The 27,946-nt window shown below is 41.2% G+C and overlaps 1 long non-coding RNA gene across 1 annotated transcript; it reads left to right on the top strand.

Moving 5' to 3' along the window:
• LOC149841882 (uncharacterized) lies at positions 1-27,351 on the top strand. Its single transcript, XR_016430740.1, has 2 exons — positions 1-274; positions 27,156-27,351. It is a non-coding gene; the product is annotated as an uncharacterized LOC149841882 (long non-coding RNA).
• The last annotated feature ends 595 nt before the right edge of the window (positions 27,352-27,946 follow it).

The raw sequence follows: 27,946 nt of genomic DNA, 5'->3' as shown, positions 1-27,946 counted from the left end.
TAGAGAGAGAAAGAGGGGGTTTTGGGGACCTTTGCCGTGGTTATCAAGAGAGAGAGAGAGAGAGGTATTGCATCATGTTTCTTGGGGCAATGCCTCGCCGGCCGGACAAGGCCACGGCGCACAGAGAGCTGAAGAAGCACCTCACCGTACTGGGCGTGTGGGTTGCGGTGATCCGTGTCACCCCCTACATCCTCCATTACCTCTCCGGCAACAATGAAGAACTCAAGCTCGAGCTCTGACCCTTCCCTACCTTCTTACTGCCTCCCAACAGCTGGTAAACCCCATCTCTTTTCAGTGTTTTCATTCGTTTTTGGTTTTTATGCACTAGGCCTTTAGCTTGGTTCTACTTCTGAATCTTCACGGAATCCTTTTAGCTATAAGATGCAAAATTATTTTACTTGGTTTATCTTATGCTGCTGGCTTTAATGGCTATTGTTACATGTGTTTGTCCTCAATTTCTCTAACTTTTTCATCGATATGCCGATGATGAAAAGGCACGAACACCTTCTTTTAGCTTGTGTGCTTCTTTCCTTTGAAATTGTGCACTTCGAAACATAGGCCCGGATATGATATTTGTGCAACTGTGTGTTTTCTGGTGAATGTTTTTACACTTCTTTAAATCGTCTGTTTTTGGTGCCGTATATTGTTTGATATGGTCCCATCGATGTATGAAAAAATGTATGTGTCCTTTAGCAAAGTAAAACCATGAAGTGTTGAAAGAATGTAAGAACGGGATTTGAGCAAATTGTAACAAGTCCATCATGGATATTCTGCGAGTTTTCTAGTTTCCGTTTGTAAGAAAGAGTTCTATCATGTGACTGCCACCAAAAAGAAAATCCTCCTTAAGGCTGTGGAATACTGAGGGGTTTTAGACAAACTGTTGTTCCTTATTAGACTGCTGCTTATGCTTAGAATCAGACCACACAGACTAAATTATTACGCGTGGTTTTCTTGCTTTTGCTCTCTCTCTCTCTCTCTCTCTTTCTCTCTGTTTTATTGGAACATTTGAAACTCTACTTTTGGACTACCAAAATTGGCTTCCAAAGATTTCTATTGGAGCGGTTTGTGTTATTTTGTCATGCTTTCATCTGTCACTCTTACTAAAGTTTCTGTTATACTTTGCCTTTTTTATTCAGTATATTTGCATACTAAAGATATTATCCTTTTCAATCTCTTGATTCATCCCATTAGCTTCATCATCATAAATAGTCCATCCAAGTCTCTTTTTTTTGGAGAGTTTATGCTTCTTCAGTACTCCTTCATGTATGTGTTGGGATAAACCACCACAAGTGGTGGTGGTTACCCACGACGTGGATGACATCCCCACGGAAGATGCTCCTTCCAATAAACTTGCACATAATCAGGGGGAACAATTACGCAAACAGTTCCCACTTTGTGCCTATAAAAGGGGCATCATGAGCGACCCCCAAATACGGTATATACAGAAAAATACAGTAAAATACAGAGGAAAAACAGAAAGGGAAAAGAGGTCGAGTGCCTTACCTTTCATCCGGTGAGGGAACATATCCTGCTCACCGACTGCATTCGGAAGCCTGCGCTCATGGAGGGCAGCAGTCCGGCTGAGGAGAAGCTTTCCCTTGTTCAGCCATCACCAACAGCTTCCTTTGCTTCAGCCACCGATCTCGGTTCACCGATGGCGGCATCAGGTACGCCTTCCTTTTCTGTTTGTTGTTTATACGCAGGTTGAACCCATCAATGGGTTATGGGCCCACGCATGCTGGTTTATGCCATAACCGATCAAGGTTTTTTGACAGAACTGATGTCTGAGTGGCGACGCCCTAATCCTCCCTTTCTTGACCTCATCCAGGCCGATTTCTTAAAGGAGGGAGATGCAATCGCCACATCCGAGACTCAGACGAGCAATCCCTTGCCAGTTTTGGGAGTGCCGGACTTTGAGCCGTTTATTTCCTGAAAGCGCCCAAAATTAATCCAAAAAAGGTCTTTACCTCCATTTTTGGGCATCGATCGGGGCCATGATCCGCCGACCGATCCTTCCCTGCTTTTTTCCCTTGCGGGTGCTGCAGATCTGTCGCGCCGTCTTGCCGACAGTGTCACCGGTCATGGGAGCTGTCAGCACCTCTGCAACATGTTAGGCTGTCGGAGTTGTTGCCTCCCCACTGTCGTCGACCATAACCGTCAGGCTATTGGCAAGATGGTGGAGGGTGCCGCATCTTTTGCCGACGGAGTCGTCGGTGACCTTCCAGTTGTTGGACCGTCGAAGACGCTCTCTGAGAAAGGGGAGAGAGAAAGTCGGAAGGAGGGTTGATGCAGGGCAGGATGGACCCAGACCCTACTCCAAGACCCGTGACCCGGATCCAGATCCATCAAGAAGAAGACCCGGATCTCATCTCGGATCCAGATCCATCAAGAAAAAAAACCCGGATCCGCCAGCTGAATAGTTAAAACCCTCTCCTAGGGTTTTACGAAAGGGAGAAGATTAATTCCTTGGCAGCAGCCTTTTCGTTCCAGCATTTTTTTTTACTTTCTTTCCCTTTTGTCTCATTCCTTTGCCTTGTTTGCTATTTTCATTTATTATTCAACATTGTTTTTTGTTCATTGAAGTTCTCTATTCCAATAAAAGGAGGTTTTAGCACAATCACCATCATTTTGGGTGACTGTCTCTCTTATTTTCTGCCCATTGCTGAACGTGAGAGTCATATTTCCTCATCCAGCTAGCAGATAAGTTGCAGCCGATCCTCACCACTGCATCAGTTGGTATCAGAGCCAGCGCCTTTCCCCTCGTACGCAAGATGGCTTCGGAGGTGAGGGGCGATCCGGCGACGACAATCGAGCAGGAGGATGCCGGCAACGCAAATCCAATACTACGGATGATGGAAATGATGACAAAGATGCAGGAAAGCGTATTGCGAGTCAGCCGGGACGTGGCAAGTATATCATGGCGATTAGATGGGGTGGAGAGTCGAGTTGCAGCGATTGATTCACCAGCAGTACCACCCTCAGCGTCTATTCAGCAGGTTGGTGTCGTCCCTGTCGAATCTGTGGCTGTGACCCAACATCACTTCCCGTCAGTCGTGCCATCTGGTGATACAGGGAGGGAGTTATGCAGGGACGTCGGCCAACCGTTACCCCAAAGCCTGCCCATGAGCAACGTGGGTGCGCAAGTAGGGCAACGACCCACGCAGCAGGGGCTGCCAATCGGGCACGGTCTGCGTGGGCCGAACCTGATGCTGAGTCAAGCTGCTAACACACCCACCTCAGCCCAGACTGGGGTGGGTCTGTCAGTTTTCCCAGCACCTGTGCGCGGGGGCGCTGTTGCACCACATTTGCAGACCAAGGGGACTGAACCCCTATGGACCGGACCTGCTCCAGCAGGGTCCGGTCGAGATCCCACTAGGATCGGACCCATACCCGATTTCCAGGGACCACCCTTTGGGTTCCCGGTGGCGGGTATGGGTCCTGCAAACCCATATCCAGCCTACCCAGTTGGGTTTGGATTGCCGTTTACTACGAATCCGGCCCAACCCGTTATTTTCGAACCCCAAATGGAACCCCATACCGACCCAAACCTGTATCGGACCCGGACGGAGCTCCAGCTTGATGTTGAGCCGGGTCAAAACCAGACCCATCATTGTATGGATCGTGGATCGAGTTCAAACCAAGCCTTTTACCACAACTCGATCCCCGATCCAACCTATTCAAATTTGGGTCCGACGAATAGTCTAGGATTAGGCCCGATCCATATCCAGTCGGGCGAATCATCTCAGTCCAATACCAACCCAACCAGATACACGAACCAGAACCAACCCGGTAACCCACCCTAGATCCAAAACCCAATACCATTATCCTAACCCGACCTATAACCCAAACCCAAACCCATACTATCCAATTTCTACCCACCTAGAGCCCGAGACCCGACCAACCCTTCCGCCTATCGCAGGACCACCTGTCATACCAGTACCCTAACGTCGGACACAGATGGCTCCCGCCCATGGGCCAGCCAGACCGAGGCATATTCAGCAGGGACCGACGCGACCTGAGCGTCGTCCACACGTCATTGGAGTAACACAACACCAGCAGCCAGGCGAGCAGAACCGCGATGATAGATCAGTGTGGGACGATACTTTTTGGGATGAATACCCTGCAGGCTTGGTGGAGGCCCGTCAGCAGAGAGCACCAGAGCGCCCCTTCACGTATGGGGTGAAGTTAGAGCTTCCAGAGTTCGTAGGTCGGTTCGATGCAGAGCAGTTCTTTGATTGGTCATATGCCGTTCAATTCTTCTTCGACTACCATGATGTCGCCGAGCACCGTCGTGTCTCTCTAGCCTCCACTCGGTTGAGAGGCCTAGCACAGACATGGTGGGTTGAGATGCAGCGGTCGAGGGAGCGACAGGGATTAGAGCGTGTACAGACTTGGGGAGAGATACAACGGTTGATGCAGTCTAAGTTTGTGCCGTCAGATCACGTCGAGAGAGCCTACAAGGAGTACCTGACCCTGCGTCAAGGCACCAATACTGTGGCGGATTACACTGCGGAGTTCCATCGTCTCTCCCTACGAGTGCAGATCGAGGAGACCGCCCGCCAGCAGGTCACGAGGTATATTTCTGGTCTCCGTCCTGCTATTTCTGACGACTTCAGTTGTATCACAGTCGAGTCACTGGATCAGGCAAGTAGTTATGCTATGAATGCAGAGGAGAAACTGAAAAGGAGGCAGGAACATAGGACATCCCGTAGTGATCAGTTCAGTCAACCCAAGTTGAGTTTCCCAACCAGGGGAGCGAGCTCTCCTAGGAAAGAAGACTCAAAGTCCACCCAAGGAGTTGACCCTAGCAAACCCGATCAGTCTGGACCCGCGTACCACACCAGATCCAAGAGTAAGCCCAATGAGTCCATTGTTCGTTGTTTTAGGTGTCAAGAGTTAGGTCATATTGCATCCAAGTGTCCCACCATGAATAAGAACACTCATCTAGCAGAGGGCATTGTTGAGTCTGCGTCTGATAGTGAGAGCGAGGGTGAGTCGCTTGTTGAGGGGAGTGACGAGGTGAAAGTCGTAGAGTTCGATGGCAGCATCAAAAATTTGTTAACCATCCGTCATGTGTTGACCATATCTCGAGAGTCGGCCCCCACGAAATGGTTACGAAATAATATTTTTAGAACCCGGTGTAACTGTGAGGGGCGTGCGTGTGATGTTATCATTGATACTGGAGCGTGCGAGAATATGGTGTTCGAGAGTGTCGTGTACACCTTGAACCTAAAAACAGAAAAATTGTCCCAACCTTATAAAATGGCATGGTTTAAGAAAGGCAACGAGGTGCCCATCACCCTGCGTTGTCTAGTTCGTTTCTCTATGGGGAAGCATTACCACGATGAAGTGTGGTGTGACGTGGCGCCCATGAGTGCGTGTCACATCCTGTTGGGACGTCCCTGGCAGTTTGACCGTAAGACCATCCATGATGGCCGTAGGAATACGTACACATTTGTCTTTCAGGGTCATAGGATAGTTCTCCTTCCCACCAAGGAGACCGGGTTGCCCCGGCTAGCGGGCCTATTTGACCGATCTTTCCTCCTTGGGTTGCCCAAAACTTGGCACTTTTCTCCTACATCTAAGGTGTCTGATCTATATGCTTACTGTGGAGACAACAAGTCGTCAGAGCCGACTTCTTTCCCACCAGGGGAGAATGATGCAGGGCAGGATGGACCCAGACCCTACTCCAAGACCCGTGACCCGGATCCAAATCCATCAAGAAGAAGACCAGGATCTCGTCTCGGATCCAGATCTATCAAGAAAAAAACCCGGATCCGCCAGCTGAATAGTTAAAACCCTCTCCTAGGGTTTTACGAAAGGGAGAAGATTAATTCCTTGGCAGCAGCCTTTTCGTTCCAGCATTTTTTTTTACTTTCTTTCCCTTTTGTCTCATTCCTTTGCCTTGTTTGCTATTTTCATTTATTATTCAACATTGTTTTTCGTTCATTGAAGTTCTCTATTCCAATAAAAGGAGGTTTTAGCACAGTCACCATCATTTTGGGTGACTGTCTCTCTTATTTTCTGCCCATTGCTGAACGTGAGAGTCATATTTCCTCATCCAGCCAGCAGATAAGTTGCAGCCGATCCTCACCACTGCATCAAGGGTTAAGGGTTTTCTGAAACCCTATTTCGTAAAACAGGGTCTTATAGTTTCGGGTCGGGTCCATAATTTGGATTCAGACCCACCCCACTCGAATCGATCCATAAGGCTCAGCTGGATCGGGTCCATGCTTCGGGTGAGGGATCCAGTTTTCTCAAAAACCCAGACCCATGTAGCTTCGGATCTGGATCAGGTCCACAATTGGATCCGAACCCGACTTACCCGTACCGATCCATAAAGGTTCTTTGGATCGGATTCGGTTCTCGGGTAAGAGACCCAGACCTTGCGACCCTGACCCGTTTTGGTTTTGGATTCGGGTCAGGTTTTGTGGAACCCGATCTGGACTCTGGATCTGTATTCGATCCATATTGTTTCATTGGATCGGGTCATTGCTTTAGATCTAGATCTGTGAACCCGTACCAACCCATAAAGTTGTTGGGTTGGATCTGGATACAGGGTTGCAGATCACAGTACCTGAGTCCAAATGTCTCTGGATCAGATCCGGGTAAGCAAAATCCGGTTCTTTTAATGGCAGATCCAGAATCTGATTAAAACCAGATTATACAGCTCTGGATCCGTCATCATGACAAAACCAGATCTGAATGCACTGTAACAGAGCCCGAACCGTCTCAGCTAGTTCAGTCTGTTTCTGAATCGATCTGGGTCTCTCTGGAACCGATGCTTAGACAACTGAGACCGATTCACTATAACAGAGACCGATTCAAAGTGTTTTAGACCCGGTTCAATGTATTATGAACCAATTCAGAGCTTGTTTTGACCGGTTGATCCATTTTTGGCACAGGTTTGGGGGTCCTTTTGACCAGTTCTTTGCGTTTTGAGACCGATTCAAGGGATTATGTCATCGGTTCAGAGGTTTTATAGTTGGTTCATAAGGATTGAGAACCGATTCAATAAATTGGTGACCGGTTCAAGCTTTCATTTCAACGGTTTATCAATTTTTTGATATGAATATTGATTTTTTCTTCGGTCTATGGGCATAAGCATTAAGTTACAACATGTTTAAAGTGCTATTTCATTATTTTATGAATATTCAATATTGGCATTAAGGATAGTTAGATGATTTAGTATATTCACGTCACCAAAGTGACTGAATACACGTATGTTGTCGAAAAATTTCTAGTACTATCATACAGTTTTAGCCAATGTAAACATTGTACTTAAATTCGTGAAGCGATAAACGACCTAAAGGAAGTTTTATCGTGTTTGTAATTTAAGTAGGGTAAAATAAGGTAAATGTGTCGAGATACATCACACATGTGTATCCAAAAATACCTTGTGTCGATGGTCTAACTTCACAAGAACCTTAGTTTTACCAAATATGGTTGGTAGGCGAAGTGGTTTCGCGTGTTGGAGCTCTTACCAAAGTAAGGCTTCAATGACCCCCTACACTCGTTTGGAAATAAGCATATTAAGGGCATTTATTCATTTGCTTTTTCCATTAAGTTTTGTCTCGTACGAATGCCTTTTGATACATGTCTTTTGTCGTGCAGTTTCTAGTCATATGATTTTAGATGGCTCTAGTTATATTCCCTTTCTAGATGGATCAAACTTTAGTGATTGAAAATAGATTATTTTATTTACATTAGGGTATATGGATTTAAATCTGGCCCTAAGGATAGATGAACCCGCTGTCCTGATTGATTAAAGCACTGCTGATCAAAAGAGTGCTTTTGAAAAGTGAGAGCGCTCGAATAGGCTTAGTGTGTTGCTTTTGCAATCTAAGGTAGCTAATAATATTTGCAGTGCTATCCCTCAATGCAGGACGGTAAAAGAATTTTTGAGTGCTATTGAAGCACATTTCATGAGTTGAAATAAGGCTATAGCCAGTACCCTGATGTCAAAGCTCATATCTATGAAATATACTGGAGGGGAAAACATTCGCCAACACATTTTAGAAATGAGGAACATAGCGTCTCAGTTGAATGACATGAAGCTGACCATTTCTGATTCTTTCCTAGTGCATTTAGTTCTAGCGTCTTTATCCTTGGTGTACGGACCTTTCAAAATCTCTTACAACACGCATAATGATGGATGGACATTCAATAAACTTATGCCCAAGTGTGTTGAAGAAGAAGAGAGATTGAAATGAGAGAAAGTGCAAAGTGCATATATGGCTTTTCATGAACCCAAGATAGGACCGAAGAAGAATGCATTCAAGAGAAATGCTAGGAAGAAGCCAGCAGGAGATAAGACATCCCAAGGCAAGCAATCTAACTCTACTCTAATAAAGTGTTTCTTTTGCAAGAAAAAAGGGACACAGGAAGGCAGGTTGCATAAAGTACAAGAAGTGGTTGGAAAAGAAAGGTAATTTGTCATTTGTTTCTCATGAATGTAATTTATTACAAATTCCTGAAAATAGCTGGTAGATTGATTCTGGTGCTATTGTTCATATTTTCAACTGTCTACAGTTGTTCCTAAATAGAAGGGAATCAACAATGCATGAGAAGAACATCTATTCGGGAAACAAGATGCGTTCGCATGTGAAGGGTATTGGGACCTGCATGATTACTTTAGATACAGGCGTAGATTTGGATCTTCATGATGTCTTTTATATTCCATCATATAGTAGAAACTTGATTTCAATTTCAAAATTGGATAAATTTGGATATTGTTTTAAGTTTGAAAATTTCAAGTTATTCATTTATAGAAATTCAATTGAAATTGGTTTTGCATCAGTTTATGATGGTTTGTACAAATTAAACGTGAAGATCCAAATCCAGGAGTCTTTGACTTTTGAATACGCATTGGTTGAGAATAAACGTAGCATGATTAATGATGAATCCTACATGCTTTGGCATCGAAGGTTGGTCATATCTCCGAAAAGAGAATAAAAAGACTCGTAAATGAAGGGATCTTGAAATCTCTAGATTTTACCGACAATGAGCCGTGTGTTGATGGATGTGTGAAAATACAATAAAAGATAAGATTTAGAACGGGGAGATACGTAAGAAGGTAGGCATTGCACCCATTGAAAATAAGATGAGAGAGAATCGTTTACGGTGGTTTGGACATATTTGACGAAGGCCTAATGATGCTCCAGTTAGAAGGATGGAGAAATGGGAAAATTTATTAGTTAAAAGAGGTCGGGGTAGGCCTAGGAAGACTTGGATGGAGATGATAGGAAATGATATGAATGCTTTGAACCTCACCGAGGACATGACATTGGATAAAAATGATTGGAGGAGAAGGATTCATGTGGAAGACCCAGAATGATTTTCTTTTTTGGTTCATATTGCCGACACCAATTGTTTTGAGATGAAGGCGTTGTTGTTGTTGACCCGTGTGTTGATTGCATAAAGGCTAAGCATACAAACACATATAAAGAGGGTGTCAAACGTAGTAGTGAGATATTGGAGATAGTCCATACGGATGCATGTGGACCATTTACCCTCTGTTGTACAGGCGAAAAATATTTTGTCACCTTTATTGATGACTATTCACGGTATATGTATCTTTACTTGATCTTTGAAAAATCTGATGTTTTTCAGATGTTTAAAGAATCTAAGAAAGAAGTAGAGAAACAAACTGATAAAGTTATTAAGATAGTCAGGTCTGATAGAGGTGGTGAATATTATGGTAGGTTTACTGAGATGGGGCAAAGAGAAGGACCATTAGCGTGATTTCTTAAAAAGGAAGGCATTGTGCCTCAATATACCATGCCTGGTAGTGCCTACCAGAATGGTGTAGCTGAAAGGAGAAATCACACGCTTAAAGAAATGGGGAGGGCCATGTTGAATTATTTAATACTTCCCATGAAGTTGTGGGCTGAAGTCTTAAGGACAACTGTGCATATTTTGAATAAGGTTCCTGCGAAATCTGTGCCTAAAACTCCCTACGAGTTGTGGACAGGTAGAAAACCATCACTGCCTTATATGAACATATGAGGATGTTCAGCAGATGCTAAGTTGTATAACTCCCACATTAAAACGTTTGATATAAGAACAACCAATGGATATTTCATTGGTTATCCAGAGAGATCAAAATGGTACAGGTTCTACTGCCCATCTCATTCACCATAGATTGTTGAAATGGATAAGGCAAAATTCTTTGAAGATGATTCAGTAAGATTAAGTGCACTTCAAAACCTTGGTTTTGAGGAAGTACATGATCCAGTTTCACCACCTGTTAAAGAAAACATCGAAAGATACCACATTATTATTCTTAATGATGAGGTGGTTGATCACCCGGTTGTTGATGCACAAATCCAAAGTAAACCTATTGTGGACAATGCGGAAGAGCACGAACAAGATGATTAGGTTCAATCTGAGCCTGAAGAACGACCTGTTTGGAGATCTGCCATACATCCTGATTATGTGGTGTACCTTCAGGAGCCTGATGATTTTATAGATATAGACGATGACTCGTTGACCTTTATGGAAGTTGTGGAAAACAAACAGTCTTCATGCTGGATAGAAGTCATGAAAAAAGAGTTAGACTCTATGACTAAGAATCAAGTGTGAAATCTTATCGAGTTACCTAAGGGAGTAAAACCTGTAGAGTGTAAATGGATCTTTAAGACAAAAAGGGACTCCAAAGGTAAAATAGAGAGACATAAGGCAACATTGGTTATTAAAGGATTCACCCAGATGGAGGGCATTCACTATAATGAGACATTTTCTTCTGTCTCAACTAAAGAGTCAATGAGAATAATTTTGGCCCTCGTAGCTTATTATGGCTTGGAGCTACATCAGATGGATGTGAAAACAATGTTCCTCAATGTGGATCTGAATGAAGTGGTATACATGGAACAACCTCTTGGTTTCTCTGAAGATGATCGTTTGGTTTGCAAGCTTAACAAATCAATATATGAACCTAAACAAGCCTTCCGATAGTGGTATGTTAAATTTTTCCAAGTCATTGTGACTTTCGGGTTTACAGAAAACATTATTGATCAATGTATATACCTTAAGGAAAGTGAGAGTAAGTTCATTATATTGATGTTGTATGTGGATGACATTTTGCTTGCAACCAACGATATAAAGTTACTTTTAGAGACAAAACAGTTTCTTGCATCACATTTTGATATAAAAGATATGGGTGAGGCTACTTATGTACTTGGCATAGAGATCCGTCGAGACAGAGTAAAAGGTTTTTTAGGCCTCTACCAAAGATCCTACATAAATAAGGTGTTAAAGCGATATCGGATGGAGAATTGTTCTCCTAGTTCAACACTCATATCAAAAGGTGACAAAGTGAGCCTAAAGGATTGCCCACAGGACGATATTGACAAAGCACAGATGAATGCTTATCCATATGTATCAATTGTTGGCAGCTTACAATACGCGGAGACTTGTTCTCGTCCAGATATCCCTTTTGCAGTAGGGGTGCTTGGTAGATTTCAGTCTAACCCAGTCATACCCCATTGGAAAGCTGCCAAGAAAGTCTTGCGGTATTTGCAAGGACAAAAGACTATATGTTGACATATCATAAAGTTGATCACCTCGAAGTCATTGACTACTCAGATGCGGACTTGATGATGCCTTGATAGTAGAAAGTCTACTACTGGGTACTTTTTCTTATTTGTTGGGGGCACAATCTCTTGGAGGAGTGAGAAGTAGACGGCCACTGCTGCTCACATCATGAAGGCAGAATTCATAGCATTGTACGAGACTATCTCATAGGTCATATGGTTGAAGAACTTCATGTCACAGTTAAAGGTGGTTGATTCCATTGAGAAGCCACTAAAGGTCTACTGTGATAATGAAGCAGGGGTGTCCTTTTCGAACAATAAAAGTATTACATCATGCAAGCATATGGAGCTAAAGTATTTTGTTGTTAAAGAAAGGACAGTGAATCATGTAGTGCATATTGTTAATATTGGTATCAAAGAGATGATTGTTGATCCTCTTACTAAAGGGCTAGCACCGGGATTATATTCCGAACATGTATTGAGAATGGACTTGTTAAACTCTTTTTGACATATGCATATGAATAAAGTGATCACATTCAGTTCATTGATTCTCGTTCTTACTTGTTTGTTATTAATCTCATAAGGATTAGAGATTCAACTAAGGATCTACAGAATAGATCATAAATGCCAATCTATTCATCATGTCATTCCCATAAAGTTTTATGGTTAAGGGTTTATCGTCGGAACAAGTGGAAGAATGTTGGGATAAACCACCGCAAGTGGTGGTGGTTACCCACAATGTGGATAACATCCCCCACGAAAGATGCTCCTTCTGATAAACTTGCACAAAATCAGGGGGAACAGTTATGCAAACCGTTCCCACTCTGTGCCTATTAAAGGGGTATCATGAGCGACCCCCAAATACAGTATATACAGAAAAATACAGAGAAAAAACAAAAAGGGAAAAGTGGTCGAGTGCCTTACCTTTCATCCGGTGTTTTTCCATCCCGTGAGGGAACAAATCCTGCACTCATCGACTGCATCCAGAAGCCTGCGCTCATGGAGGACAGCAGTCCGGCTGAGGAGAAGCTTTCCCCTGTTCAGCCATCACCAGCAGCTTCCTTTGCTTCAGCCACCGATCCCAGTTCACCGATGGTGGCATCAGGTACGCCTTCCTTTTCTGTTTGTTGTTTATGCGCAACCCATCAATATGGGTATCATAAATTGAACATTGGAATCTTTTCAGTAATATTACTTCTCTTTTGCTGGTGCTATCTTTAAGTCCCACTAGCTTGGCGATTTTTTTGTCATCTTGCCCAGATTTCACAACTATGGAGTTGGCATTAACAGATTTTTCCCTTGGTGTGCTTGGGAATGTTCTCTTATGTTTGAAGGTGTTTGTGATAGTATTACTCGATCTTAACAAGATGAATTGATTAGCAATGTGACAATAGGTTCGATACTTAAAAGGTTTTCTCTTTAGCTTCAGATGTTAGATGCCTCGTGGGCACACAGTCTGGTGTCCGACATTGATGAGATCAATTATGACCAATGTTGTGGAAAGCGTTGAGGCATAGCAAAACACCCCACCAAATATGAAGCGAGGCTTAAGCCTCGAGGCATAAAGTGTAAGCCTCAAAATAATTTTTTAAAACTTTAAAAAATATGTAAAAATACAAATAAATAAAATAAATGCTTTATTCATGAAGCAACAACCAATAAAAAATATCAAATAAATGTTGTAAAATATGATAATAACATGTAAAAGTAACATGAATGCAACAACTTGACCTATCTAAGTATCTAACAAATAAAATATGAGCATTCAATGAAAAATTAAGTAACAGAATTACTAAATTAAATTCCTCAACATTATGTCATCATCATCGTATAATGCATATCAACATTAACAACCAAAAGTTAATGTATTTGTCCAAGACCCTTCAAAATGAGAGATGAGAGTGTTACAGCATTACAAGTGAAAATGAAGGACAAAAAAATAGATGCAAAATGCCTATAGTTCTATCATATGAATTAGGCCCTAGGCTCTTCTTGTGTCTCGTCATCATTAATATTCAAACTTTCAATGTCATCACCTGAGGAATCTATATAAACATGTTCTGCTTCATCCTTGTTCTCTGTCTTTTCATCATCTGAACTTTCTTCTTCCACATTAATCATTTCTTTACCTATAATAAAAAATTATATATTAAATGCTTATTTAATATAATTAAAAAATTACATTTATGTTCATAACAAAGTAAAAGGTAATATAGCTTTCTGTAGGGATCTTGATAACCTTGCATTATTGTCTTGCCTAGAACCACCTTGTGAACCATGATGTGAAGTGGCTTTTTCAATTAGCACATGCTCAATGACACTTATGTCAAAGTTCGGGTCCAACAACGAATCCTCCAACCAATTAGGATTACTAGGTAATACCAGATCTTCTTTCTCAACAATTCATTCATCATTTAGGTCTATGTGATCTAGACATATTGGGTCTTTGGTTGCTTTTCTCTTCGTATTTCTCTCCCTTAACTTCATATTGTACATAAAAAAAATCAATGCATTCATCTTCTCTTGTTCAAATTTATTCATCCCTTTTGAATGCTCCTATAATTTCAATCATCGATAATAATGTATAAAATATTTAAAATTATAGAAATTATTTTAAAAACAAAATGCAAAGTCACGTACCAAAGAAAAGGTAGTCCAATTTCACGTATATCCCAATGCACTACATGTCAAAATTAGAATTTTAATTGCAAAATTCATCAGCTTTGGATCTTCATGCCCAAATGAACTCCACGCTACATTCAAATAAAACAACAAAAAAATGCTAAAAATAATAAGAATTTCACAATTAACAAAAGAAACAAAACATAAAAAGTTTATATTTATTAGCAACATAATTGCAAACTTACCATAACTTTTTAGTTTTTTTTTTTTACGGTTGCCTCTCTACCAAACAATCCTTTTGCCTTTTTAAATGCATCTATTTGTGTTTTAATTTTCAATCAAACATTTTTAGCAGAAATCATTTTTTCAACACAACCATAGAAACCAATCATAACTTCTTCATCTAGGGTGAAGTTTTCATCATAATGATAACGATGATTTAAATAATAAGCACTTGCATGCAAAGACTTATGGTGTTGCAAATCTCATTGTTTATCAATGATATCCCAAATAGGTTTATATTTTCTTTTAACATTACCAAGGTACGAAGCAATTTCCTCATTTTCTCTATTCATTGCCTCATACAAAAATCCCATGGCAGGTTCGTTAACATCTACTAGTTGCAATACTTTGACAAAAGGTAGCGTAGCTTTGCATGTGATATGGTAACCCAAAAATTATGATCATTTCTTCTTAGCATTGGGCTTTTTATAATAATTAGATGATTTAAAATCTAAAGACAAGAACAACAACTTCAACTCTTTTTTGTTGCATCCAATGTTATGAAGCGTGAGATATGCTGTGAAAAAATGAGTGATGGTTGGATGAAAAGGTTTTCTTTTTTTATAAACTTTTTTCATTAAATTTAATATCTATGCATGGCTATAGATGTATCTTGTGATTATTTTTGTTTTTTCTATGGTATCTGCAAAAACTAGTATCTTTTCAATATCTTCTAATGTCAAATCCAAGCAATGTGCCATACATGGTGTCCAAAAAATCTTTTATCTTTTGTTAACATATTCTCAGTTGTCACATAATTTGGTGCATTATCTGTAATGAATTGCACCACATTCTCTTCATGAACTTTTTTAACAACTTAAACAAATTTTCAACAATTTTTTCGTGTTATTGATATCAACAAACTTAAAAAATATTGTCCCTGATGAGCTATTCACAAGAAAATTAATCAATTTTTTTCCTTGCCATTTGTCCAACCATCTGCCATAATGTTGCAACCAACTTTGGACATTCTTTTTTAATCTCTTTTAACATATCTCATGAGTAGACTCTACCTCATCCTTTAAAATTCAGGTTCTGATATCGTGGTAGGAAGGTGGTTTAAATCAGAGTTACCGGAAGCGCCTAGGCAAAAGGGGAAGCGCGCTTCCCCGAAGCGCGCTTCGGAAGCGCGAAACGTCGCGCTTCCGAAGCGTGAGGGGAAGCGTCCCCCTTTTTTGGGAAGCGCGCTTCCCTTTTATGGGAAGCGCGTCCCCCTTTTATGGGAAACGCGCTTCCCATAAATGGGAAGCGCGCTTCCCCCACGCTTCCCCCACGTTTCCCCCACGCTTCCCCCACGCTTCCCCTTCGCTTCCCCCTCGCTTCCCCATTTTTTCATTTTTTTTCGCTTCCCCTCGCTTCCGGTTCGCTTCCTAGGTCGCTTCCTAGGTCGTTTCCGAGACGGTTCGGAATTTTCTTCTAAGTGGTCCCACGCTTCCCCGCTTCCTGAATTTTTTAAAGTGCCTCGCTTCCCGCTCCCGCTTCCCGTATCGCTTCCCGCTCCCGCTTCCTCGACTGGTAACTCTGGTTTAAATCCTTGCCCATAGTTTGCTACAACTTCTAGCATGTGACCAAAATATGGGTTGTTATAAAGATTAAATGATAGGGTATTGACATAAAAACATTTCAATAGCATGCCATACATATTTTATATCTTCCCTTTTAAATGCATTATTAATTGTGGTTTGTCGTGCTTTTTTTGTACAAATTGGTTGGGACCATGTATGTTTGTTTTTGCCACACCACTTGATCTACTATTATCCACATTATTGGCCACTGATGATGTTGAACCAAAATAAATACCCCTACCAATTTCTGACTTTTTTTGTTTCCTTTCCTTATGGTTCCTTAGATATTTCAGAAAAAAACTTCTCACATCATCTCGAATGTTGTCGCATTTTCTTACACTAAGCCTTATTCCATCTAAGTGAAGTTTCAACCTCAAAATGCCACCTTTAGTCTCTTTCTTACAATACTTGCATATTACATGCCCTATGAGTTTCTTATCATTGTTGGGATTTGGAACTTTAGTTATGACCCCACCTTGGATGTCTTTTCGTCTATGTCACCTGGGTACGGGTGTGGGTACAAGTAGGAATGGTATGACACAAAAATTCCAAAAAATGTGTGTCTAGGGACACAGTTATATATATGTATATATATTAAATATCACATAAATCTAAAATAAACTATATTCTAAATATATATTATATATTGAAAATATAAAGTTATAAATTGAAAATATAATTATCAATTATCAATTGAATACAAACTTGTATGTACGGAGGGTAAAATGGCGTGTCTCGGTGTCAACGCGTGTCAACACGGGTAGAGAGGGTAAAATGGTGTGTCCTTGTACATAGTTTCCATTGTTCAACTGATGCAGAGCAGAACCGGGTCTGGTCTCTACAGAATGAGACTCGTCAGAACGAAGGTCTGAAGCATGCACACACACGTCAACAATGTTCCAGCTCGACAGCGTTTCATCACGTCAACAACATCGGGTTTGTCTCGGGTCCAGGGATTGGACCTGAGATCCAGATCCGTTAGCAACCTTTTAAATACCCTATTCTAGGTTTGCATGAGAGGATATTAAACTTGGAGCAACCGTCTTTTTCTTCAACAACTTTTCTTTTTTTTCCTATTGCCTGTTTCCCCTTTGTCTTTAGGTTTCTTTACTCGTTATTTTCTTGTCATGTTCAGCCTACAACCTTTTGGCTAGCTGTATTTATGTTATTTGTCTGTTTGTCAGTAATTACAACACTTTCATTTTTTGCCTTTATTTTCTTTCATTCCAGTCGCTAGTTTCACCTTGCTATTTACCTTGTCTTTATTCATTGTAGTTTTCCCATTGTCTCATAAACCATTGATCGGACCAGTTGATCCGATTCCTTGTCTTCCATATCTCCCATTGAGTTACTGTTGCTGCACGACTATGCACTGGGAGAGCAGCCCCAACGTTAGTCCAACAACGGAACAACGTCCATTCCCTCAGTGCAACTACGATAATCACATCGGCATCCTTTAAGTGAAGGGTTTTCGCCTTCCGCGCTGCATCAAAATGGTATTAGAGCGCAGCTCCTCCTCCTTGGTCAACGACATGATGCAAGAAGCGAGGAACGTTCCTACGAGCGGAAAGGTGCGAGAGGAGATCATGAAGCGGATACTCGACATGGTGACGGAGATGCAGGAAGATATGCTATGCCTAGAAAAGGAGGTAGTCGGTCTGTCGAAGCGCATGGATGGGGTCGAAGCACGGATGCATGCGCTTGAATCCAAGGCGGATGCACATGCAGTGCAATTGAATCAGTTAGGCGCGCATGCGATTAACCCTGTTGATACTACTGTCGTCGATCCAGCCCCGATAACGCTCCAGCACACGGTGTGACGAGAAGGCGTTGATGAAGCCTTGCACAGGGATGCAGGTTGCGGCAGTTCTCCCCATCCGGTACCTTCCCTCCATCTTGAATCGGCAGCGACCCCGGGTCGCCCATGTTCGGGTACCCTCCAACCAAACTGCCAAGCGGCGCAGTGGGTCCCGGTGACTGCGTCGCAGGTCGGGCCTGAGTTGCAGGACCACAACGTTACACTGGGTCCTGTCCCAGGCCTGGATTCGTGGCCTCACACCATGGGGATTGCGCCATAGTGTGGGTCAGACCTGCAGGGCCCCGACGTCTTACTGGGCCTTGCTAGAGACCCGGGTACCTCTGTCCGACCCGGGAAGGCAGTAACCTTCCCCCTTGAACCCGTGCGTGGGAGCCATGAGGCTTGCAACCATGAGTGGGAGCAGGGGGACCTGGGTGGACGGGTCTGGATGCAATTGTGGCTGTTAATGTTCGTCTTGGCGGCATTCAAGAAATCTCTTTGGTATTGAATCAAGCTTCATTACAGCATGGCATGTTCAGGGCTGAGCATATCAGAAGTTATAAATCTGAAGTTGACGTTGTGAAGGAGACAATGAAGTGTTGCAAAATGAAAGGGGCAATAGATTTTGGAAAAACGCTCTGTGGGTATGGTAGGGTGGCCAACCTTGATGATGATGGATTCCCATTTATTGGTGCCAACTTGTGAAAAGACCATAATACCCTTATCGGGTATTATGGTAAATACATCTATATTTATATATATATAGATGTATTATTACATATTATTACATATGTCTTAACACACCTTTCTCTCTCTCTCTCTCTCTCAAGAAGAAGAGAGGAACAATTGAACGCACCCTCTCGAACTCTCTCTCTCTCACTCAAGTACACATACTCTCTCTCTCTTCTCTTCTTCTTCCTTCCTCTCTTGTTGTTGCTTCTTCTTCTTCTTCTTATTTCCTCATTTTTTCTTCCCTCCTTCCTCTATTGTTCTTCTTTTTCTTCTCTCCTCCTCCTCCTCCTCCTCCTTGACGTGCAATTAGCGAAGCACTTTCAAAGTTTTAGAAAGCAGGAAGCATGGGACGACTTAGAAGCGAATCAAGAATCGTCTCGAAAGCGACCTAAGAAGCGAAAAAAGAGAAAATAAAAAAAAATAAAAATAAAAAATAAAAAATAAAAAGGGGGAAGCACGCTTCTACAAAAAAAATTGGTGCTTCCTAGCACGTTTTTATTTCAGGGAAGCGTGCTTCCCCACTTGGCTAGGCGTTTCTAGTAACTCTGGTAAGGATTATTTGTCATTGAATTCATTGCAGAATTTGACCATCGTTTTCATTTTTTTAAGATTGTACATATGTAATATTGTGATGTTTATGTTGTATATTCACTTCCCCTTCCGTCCGGTTATGTTTTATATATTTGGTCGTTGCATACTCTTGGGAAGATGACATTGGCTACATGAAACAATTATTTGATTGTGCATATGATTATGTTCTTCTTGATGTGAAATTAATTGACTATGAGTATAGGTTCATAAAATTGATTGTGCATGTGATTATGTAAGTAGATTTTTTAAGTTTTTAAAAAAGTTTTTTTGAGGCTTACACTTATAGTCTTTTCCTATGAGTCATGATAGCTATATATAATTTTCATTTTTATTGTGGCAGTTGATGATGCAGTGCGGAAGGCGAAAACTCTTCACTTAAAGGATGCCGACGTGATGATCGTAGTTGCATCGAGGGAATGGACGTTGTTCCGCTGTTGGGCTAACGTTGGGGCTGCTCTCTTAGTGCGCAATCGTGCAACAACAATAACTCAATGGGAGATGTGGAAGACAAGGAATCAGATCAACTGGTCCGATCAATGGTTTATGAGAAAATGGGAAAACTACAATGAATAAAGACAAGGTAAATAGCAAGGTGAAACTAGCGGTTGGAATGAAAGAAAATAAAGGCAAAAAATGAAACTGCTGTAATTACTGACAAACAGACAAATAACATAAATACAGCTAGCCAAAAGGTTGTTGTAGGCTGAATGTGACAGGAAAATAACAAGTAAAGAAACCTAAAGACAAAGGGGAAACAGGCAATAGGAAAAAAAGAAAAGTTGCTAAAGAAAAAGACGGTTGCTCCAAGTTTAATATCCTTTCACGCAACCCTAGAATAGGGTATATAAAAGGTTGCTAACGGATATGGATCTCGGGTCCAATCCCTGGACCAGAGACAAACCCGATGCTGCTGACGTGCTAAAACGTTGTCGAGCTGGAGCATTGTTGACGTGCGTGTGCATGCTTTAGACCTTCGTTCTGACGAGTCTCCACCGTCCCATTGGTGTCAACCGGATCATTCTGTAGAGACCAGACCTGGTTTTGCTTTGCATCATTCTTCTCGGGTTGGGAAGAAGTCGGCTCCGACGACTGATCTTCTCCACAGTAAGCATATAGATCAGACACATCGAAGATAGACGCTTCCATTTAAAATTGTGATCTGCTCCCGACTCTGCAAACTTACCAATGACCACATCTCCAGCTTGCAAGTTGGCACCAATAAATGGGAATCCATCATCATCAAGGCTGACCACCCTACCATACCCACTGAGCATTTTTCCAAAATCTACCGCCCCTTTCATTTTTCAACGCTTCCCTGTCTCCTTCACAACGTCAACTTCAGATTTATAACTTCTGATATGCTCATCCCTGAACATGCCATGTTGTAATGATGCTTGATTCAATACCAAAGAGATTTCTTGAATGCTGCCAAGACGAACATTAACAACCATAATTGAATACAGACCCGTCCACCCGGGTCCCCATGCTCCCACTCGTGGGTTTGCCGCCTCATGGCTCCCAGGGGTGGCCAGCCTTGATGATGATGGATTCTCATTTATTGGTGCCAACTTGCATGTTGGAGATGTGGTCATTGGTAAGTTTGTAGAGTTAGGAGCAGAGCACAATTTTAAATGGAAGCACCTTTCTTCGGTGTGTCTGATCTATATGCTTATTGTGGAGAAGATCAGTCGTCGGAGCCGACTTCTTCCCAACTCGGGGAGAATGGTGCAGAGTAGAACCAGGTCCGGTCTCTACAGAATGACCCGGTCGACACCAATGGGACGGTGGAGACTCGTCAGAACGAAGGTCTGAAGCATGAACACGCACGTCAACAATGTTCCAGCTCGACCGCGTTTCAGCACGTCAGTAGCATCGGGTTTGTCTCGGGTCCAGGGATTGGACCCGAGATCCAGATCCCTTAGCAACCTTTTAAATACCCTATTCTAGGGTTGCGTGAGAGGATATTAAACTTGGAGCAGCCGTCTTTTTCTTCAGCAGCTTTTCTTTTTTTTTCCTATTGCCTGTTTCCCCTTTGTCTTTAGGTTTCTTTACTTGTTATTTTCCTATCACGTTCAGCCTACAACAGCCTTTTGGCTATCTGTATTTTTGTTATTTGTTTGTTTGCTAGTAATTACAGCACTTTCATTTTTTGCCTTTATTTTCTTTCATTCCAGCCGCTAGTTTCACCTTGCTATTTACCTTGCCTTTATTCATTGTAGTTTTCCCATTTTCTCATAAACCATTGATCGGACCGGTTGATCCGATTCCTTGTCTTCCACATCTCTTATTGAGTTACTGTTGCTGCACGATTGTGCATTGGGAGAGTTGCCCCAACGTTAGCCCAACAACGGAACAACGTCCATTGCCTCAGTGCAACTACGATCATCACGTCGGCATCCTTTAAGTGAAGGGTTTTCGCCTTCCGCACTGCATCACCCCTATTTATACACAAAAGAAGAGGAGTGAGAGGCCATTGGGGCTCCCACATGGAGTCGTTAGGTGCCCCCAACGACTCTATGTTGGGACCCCCAATGCTATTTAAAAAAAGAGAAAATAACAAGAAATAAAAAGTAAAAAATATAAAAAAGAATCTACCTAATTAAAATAGTTGTTTCTAGAAATAACTATGTAAAAAGACTAAAATACCCCTAGCAGGTATATATATGTATGTATTTTAGCAGGGGTGCCCTAACATCCGGCCTCCCTCCTCGCTTTTGTTTCGAGTTTTATTTTATTATAAATGAGGCGTGCGCCTGACCATGAGGCACACCTTGCCATGCGGAGTGCCCCCTAAGGCGTATGAGGCGCACGCCTCAACCACTTTTGTGCCTTGGGCTTGCGCCACAAGGCAAAAAGCCCTTCGCCTTTAGGCAAGGTGCGCTTTTTGCACCTTGAATTGCACTTTCAACAACAATGCTTAGGACATTATGTTGGAGAAAACAGTTTGTTTCTGCTTTTGGACAAGAGTATAAAGGGCTGAGAGAAGGATGTTGACAACCTTTCTTGACAGTCGAGGCATATAGGGCATAAAGATTCTGTTTTAGATCTTTCTATATTCCCTGTTATAGACTTATGTCCAATTTGTACCTCATGTTTGTTGGGCAAGAGGTCCTAGTGAATGTTCTGAGTTGCTTGGTTACTGTTACATGACAAACGAACTAACTTTAGAGAGGCATGCAATATGGTTTATTGGTTTTATGATACTGATCCATGAATGAAGGTTTTTGAATCTGACAAGCCTTGTTACCTTTGGTTTGGCATGAACCTCTCTTTAGATTGTAGAGTAGAGGGGAATTCTGTTGGAGCTTTTTTGATGATCTTTGCCTACATAATGTGGACTGATTAGTGCTGAGATGATAGATTATGCTGTCCTAATGTGCCTTTTGTGTTCAACAAGCTTTTGTCGATGTCTGGTTTCTGGCTTGTGTGTCTAGAGTGTTGTGGATATGTTTTGGTTCCTAGCCAGATTTCTTTTATGCATAGATGCATTGTTGTAGATATCGAGCAGCAGAATGCCTTATTCCTTGATCTCTGGGATGTTGGTTGTTCATTACATTTGTATGTATCTCTGGGAGTGACTTATAAAGAGGGTGAGTGAACGTTTTTTCCCCAGAGTTGGAGCCATCTTGTCAAAAATTCCATTTGTTGTCTTTCATTCTTCTGGTTCTGTAGCAAAATCATTAACATGAAGTTGAAAGCACAACACTTCTGCTATTCTGAGCAAGCTTGGTCAATATGCTGTGGTCAACAGCTTCTCAATTTCTTAAATTGTTGTGAAATGCTTGTTTCTATGGGCTTCCGCTTAATCTTTATATTTGGTATTGCAAGAATTTATTGTTTCTTGGTATTCTTGGAAGCGACATTATATGCCCTAATGTATATTATGCTTTAGGCTCTGTTTGGAAACTGGTAGTCCAAGGGAGTTTGTGTTTGGAAAAGTGGTAGTTGCCAAGTCCCGTGAAATACTTGTTTCCAAGGTTGTTAAATGCATTGAGGCGAAGCGAGGCGTTGAGCTTGTTATGAAGCGAGGCGTAAGCCTCGAGGCGTTGAAGCGTAAGCTTCATGATCAAAATAAAAAATATATATAATATTAATAAAATAATAAAAATTTTAAATAAAAACTAATAATAACCACAGTATAAAATAAATAGTATTTTCCTATAGTTAACTCGTCGTTGTCGTCGGGTTGCTGCTCTTCCTCGCCGCCAACCTGCGATATCAAATGACATTTCTTTTATATCACATAAGAGTAGTACAACCTGCAATATCAGATGATGACTGTGTGACTGTATCTGCACCATGTTTAACAGGTGTTTAGGATTGCCCTTTTTTCCTTTTCCTGTTTCTGTTAAGATTTATCTGATCATGAGGCAATAGATTAGATGGATGAATGACTCAAAAGGGGTATCTTGTTACTCTTTTTGTGAGTTCATAATTTGTTTATTTACCTGGTTGCAGTCATCTCATCTATTTATCGGTTGAATTCATTTCTTTAAAATATTCACCTTGCCTGAAAAAAGTAACCTGCAATTAATTTGGATTCCCATCAATGAGGAATATAGGAAGAGTGGGAATTCACTATATGCAGAGACTTAATGTTGTAAACCACACTACAAGTTTAATTGATGGACAAAATCGTGTTATAGAGTCTTCTCTGTCTTATTCATGAAAGGGCACAGCACAAGGTACTTCACTCCTTTTCATTTTGATGTCACTTCTCAAAATTGAACAGGGAGATATTTGTTTGATTATACCTTAGTGATTGGATAAGAATTTTCTTCATTTTCAAATTAGCATCATGATTTTTCAAAGCATGTAGCTATTGATTCAGCAAGAACGTATTGGCCCTCTAAATGATGGAGTCAATATCATCATCTATTAATAAAAGGAACTTCTTGATTTGGCCAGAGAGCAAACTTACCAACTGCAGAGTCATACGCAAGTGACTGGTTCAGAACCTCAGGTGCCCTATACCTGGATGATAACAGGTCAGAAAAAACTGGGGCAAAAAAAAAAATTGTAAGAACATGACCTTAGATGTATGGTAGCCTTACCATCGAGTTGAAACATATTCTGTGTATGGTGGCTTAGAGAAGACTTCACGTGCAAGACCAAAATCAGCAATCCTAATTGTATCTTTGGTAACCAAAAGATTCTCTGCATGAAAAATACAAGTACCTTTACCACTACTACTAAAAAAGAAAGCATGTTCACTTTTAATTCATGACCCATAAACTTATTTTCACCGCAACAACATCAACCATCTCAACCGCTAATCAAACACTATAATGAATAACAAAAATTGTAGTTAATGACCAAACTGTGCCATGGTTTTGACTATAAAACAGGAACACAAGCATCATGCTCAAGGCCTTCCTTATACTTCTGTTAATATAAATTCGAATCTTGCAAAGAAGAATTAGTGCTACACTGCTACCACTTCTACCAATTGTAGTGTTAAGCAACAGAAGAATTCACCACATCTCCACTGATATTTCTGCTCTACTGTCTATGCAGTGAGAAGCGCTAGGCAACACCTAGATATTGTCTGGAAGCCCAAACAAAAATTCATTTTTAAATGAATCTTATAAAATTGAAAAATAAAAGTTACTAGATGATCATCTTTAAAATGCCATATTGAAAATTTTAATTATTTTCTTGTGAATCTACCTGTAAGTGCTTGCCTTGTGCCTAAGATTCATATGAGCACCGCAAACATAGCTAACCATGACCATGGCACAGGGCATCAATTCTAAGAACCACCTTGAAATTACAAGGCAGAAAAGGCAACACAAACATGTGTGAACTAATCAAACAGACAACCAGATATAACCACTTGATTGCTAGCAATTTTTTATTTCCATGAAGTACAACATTAATTTACTTAGAATGCAATAAAACAGTCCACCCATTACTCTTTCAAAGTTCAAACAGTAAAATGAAACTTGCAGTTAACAGTTAGTCTGCAATAGCAAAGAACCAAAAGAAGCCCCTTCGTATTATCATGCAAACGTGTCATCATCTTCTGATGTCATAATTCTAAATGTGATAAACATAACATAACTAATGCTGCAGACCGTATCATCATAGTTAACTGTAGCATTGCTACAGGATAAGAACTGCTGCTTCTGCTCTTAATACCACAATAATTTACCAATACCAAACTCCAATTTTGAATAATAATTCTGAAACTAAAACAGCAGAAGGCAACACAAGGACAAAAGATCTGAAACAGATTGGTATTAACAACTAGAAACCAAAGCAGAATATCTTGCATCAACCGCTCGATGATCTTTCCATCACCAAAATCATAATTATACAATAAATTATTTCTAACCACCGGAAAATGTCGCTCCAGGCACCACCTATTCAATGAGCTTTATTGATGACTCTATACCAGTGATATTTAATAGCACATGCACTTGTATGACACAGTTGATCTTAAACGACTAGCAGCAGAAACTTGAATTAGGAAGAATAACTACGGAATAAAATATTCAATGATCAATATGATCCACTTAGTCAAATGAACCTAGTGTGAAATGGAAAATTCACCTGGTTTCAGGTCTCGGTGAAAATACCCTTGCTGATTCATGTAAGCAAGAGCCTGAAATACTTGGAAGCACCAATTTCGCACTACAGCCTCCGAGAATAACTTGCCCCTATCTTTCATCAGCTGGTACAGGTTACATTCCTAACCAAAAAGTGAAGGCTATGAATCAGGAGATGTTTTCCTCAATAATCATGAGAAAAACTAAAAGCAACAGAGCAGAGACCACAGCCGAGAAAGCCCTCCCTGCCCTCTGTGATTTTTAAAGAGGGTTGGGGGAGGCACAAAAAGGGAAAGGAGGGGATGCGACGCATGGGGGGATGAAGGTTTAAAAGAAACCCTCGCCCTCCCCCTCTTCAGTGTTTTACTTTTATATATGTGGGTTGTACATGATGCGTATGCCTTCAAATAGAAGCGGGCCTCGAAGCGAGGCGCACACTTCACTCATGTGAGGCGTGCGCTTCGAGTCTGCAAACGCTTCACTACAGTGCTTCGGTACTTAGAGGTTGCGCTTCGCCTCTGAGGCGTATCCTTTAGGTATTGAGGCGTACGCCTCTCACAACACTGCTTGTTTCTATTGGCTTGTGCTTAATCTTTATATTTGTCATTGCAAGAATTTATTGTTTCTTGCTATTCTTGGAAGCCACATTATATGCTCTTATGTACATTAGGCTTTAGGCTCTGTTTGTAAATTGGTAGTCCAAGGGAGTTTGTGCGTTTAGAAAAAGTGGTAGCTGCCAAATCCACTCTTTAGTGCAAATATAAAGCAAAGAAAGTCTCATCCCTGTTGCCAGTTTCCAAACAACCACCACCAACATAGTTTGACCATGTATCTATCAAATGCATAAACTCTCATCCCTGGAACAGCCTTACAGTAGAGTTCTCCTTGTAGCATCACTAGTTTAGATGTACTTGTGCATTGCAGATATTATTGATGACCAGTACTAATAATCTATATTGCTTCTGGTACTGCAGATTTCCACTCTGCAAGAACTGCAGATCATTCCCTTTGTTTGATAATATTGGCAAGCCATTTTCTTATGAAATGTCTAATTACCATTATAATTGATTTTGCCTATGAAATCGTTATTTTTTGTGCGTGTGGATATGAGATTTTTTCCTCAAGAAGTTGCATATTTTGCATTTGTTGTTCCAAGTTGGATTCACGAGAGGTGTTGACATCTGCTACTATTGCACCACTGCATCCATTTGAATTCTGCCAAAGTTACAAATTGGCTTATAGCTGGATGAGGTGCTCTATTGTCCATATCAGATTATCTACTTCATTCTTATTTTGCTCATTCGTGACTATTTTAATCTAGTTGAGTGCAGACATATAAGACTTTGAATGTGGCTAATTATTGATTTTGCATACAACTTATTGCATTTGTCTTTTGGTGAATCATCCATTGGGTTGTTCTTTTTAGCTAATTGGCAACTTGAGTTTGTTAAGATTTTCTTTTTCTTATGGAAATTTACAGGTGGGTGGTGGGAGGTCGATGAGGAGGATGACAGCATGTTAGCTTTTAGATGTTTAACAGTTACCGTTCATACAGAGAGATAGTCTGGCAAGAAATAAATTGATGTTTGTCTGCATTTTTCTCGCGGGGAACTCAATGTGATATCATGGCTACTATTCCTGCTCTCTAGTGAACTCATTCCAACAATTTTCTTTTCTATTTGGTAGTCTAAGCTTTAATATATCTATCCTAATTTTACACAGTCTGAATCTTACATTTTTCAACTAATAAAACCGTGAACATGAGAACTGGCCTGAAACTGATGGTTTTTAAGCCAGGATTGCATATAGGAGCTCTGTTTGTCAGGTTTCCAAGGCTATGGGAAGCTTGTTTGCTGTGAATAATAATTCAATTGGTGCATTGATCCGGGTTAAAGGAGATGCGATTCAGTGAGCTTGCTCAGAGTTCTAGTTCCTGCCCGGATTCATGAATGACTTGGCCATGTTAACCCAACCACTTGAATCTATCATGTGGCTCATCTAAACGTAGACTAACGTGATACAGTGCTACCTCAATGATGCAGATTTTTATGTTCTCCTTTCATCATCGGGGGTAGCAAGTAACCTCGTATCTTCTTTTCCTTTTTTTTTATTTTTTATTTTTACTCGGAGAAACCACCCTAAGATCATAGACCTAGTTGTGCTGGTTCTGCCTGCCGTACTTCTTAAACTCTGAGGGTTTACCTCTCGCCCCCTTGGAGTCATCACGCTTCAGCTTGTGCAAGAGGTGACATTCATGGGGTTTGAACCTAG

This window comes from Nuphar pumila, chromosome 3, assembly GCF_984573655.1.
Source record: "Nuphar pumila chromosome 3, dmNupPumi1.hap1.1, whole genome shotgun sequence".
NCBI classification, from domain to species: Eukaryota; Viridiplantae; Streptophyta; class Magnoliopsida; order Nymphaeales; family Nymphaeaceae; genus Nuphar; species Nuphar pumila.
The sequence above is the reverse complement of the archived record's forward strand: the minus strand, read 5'-3'. Positions and strand labels throughout refer to the sequence as shown.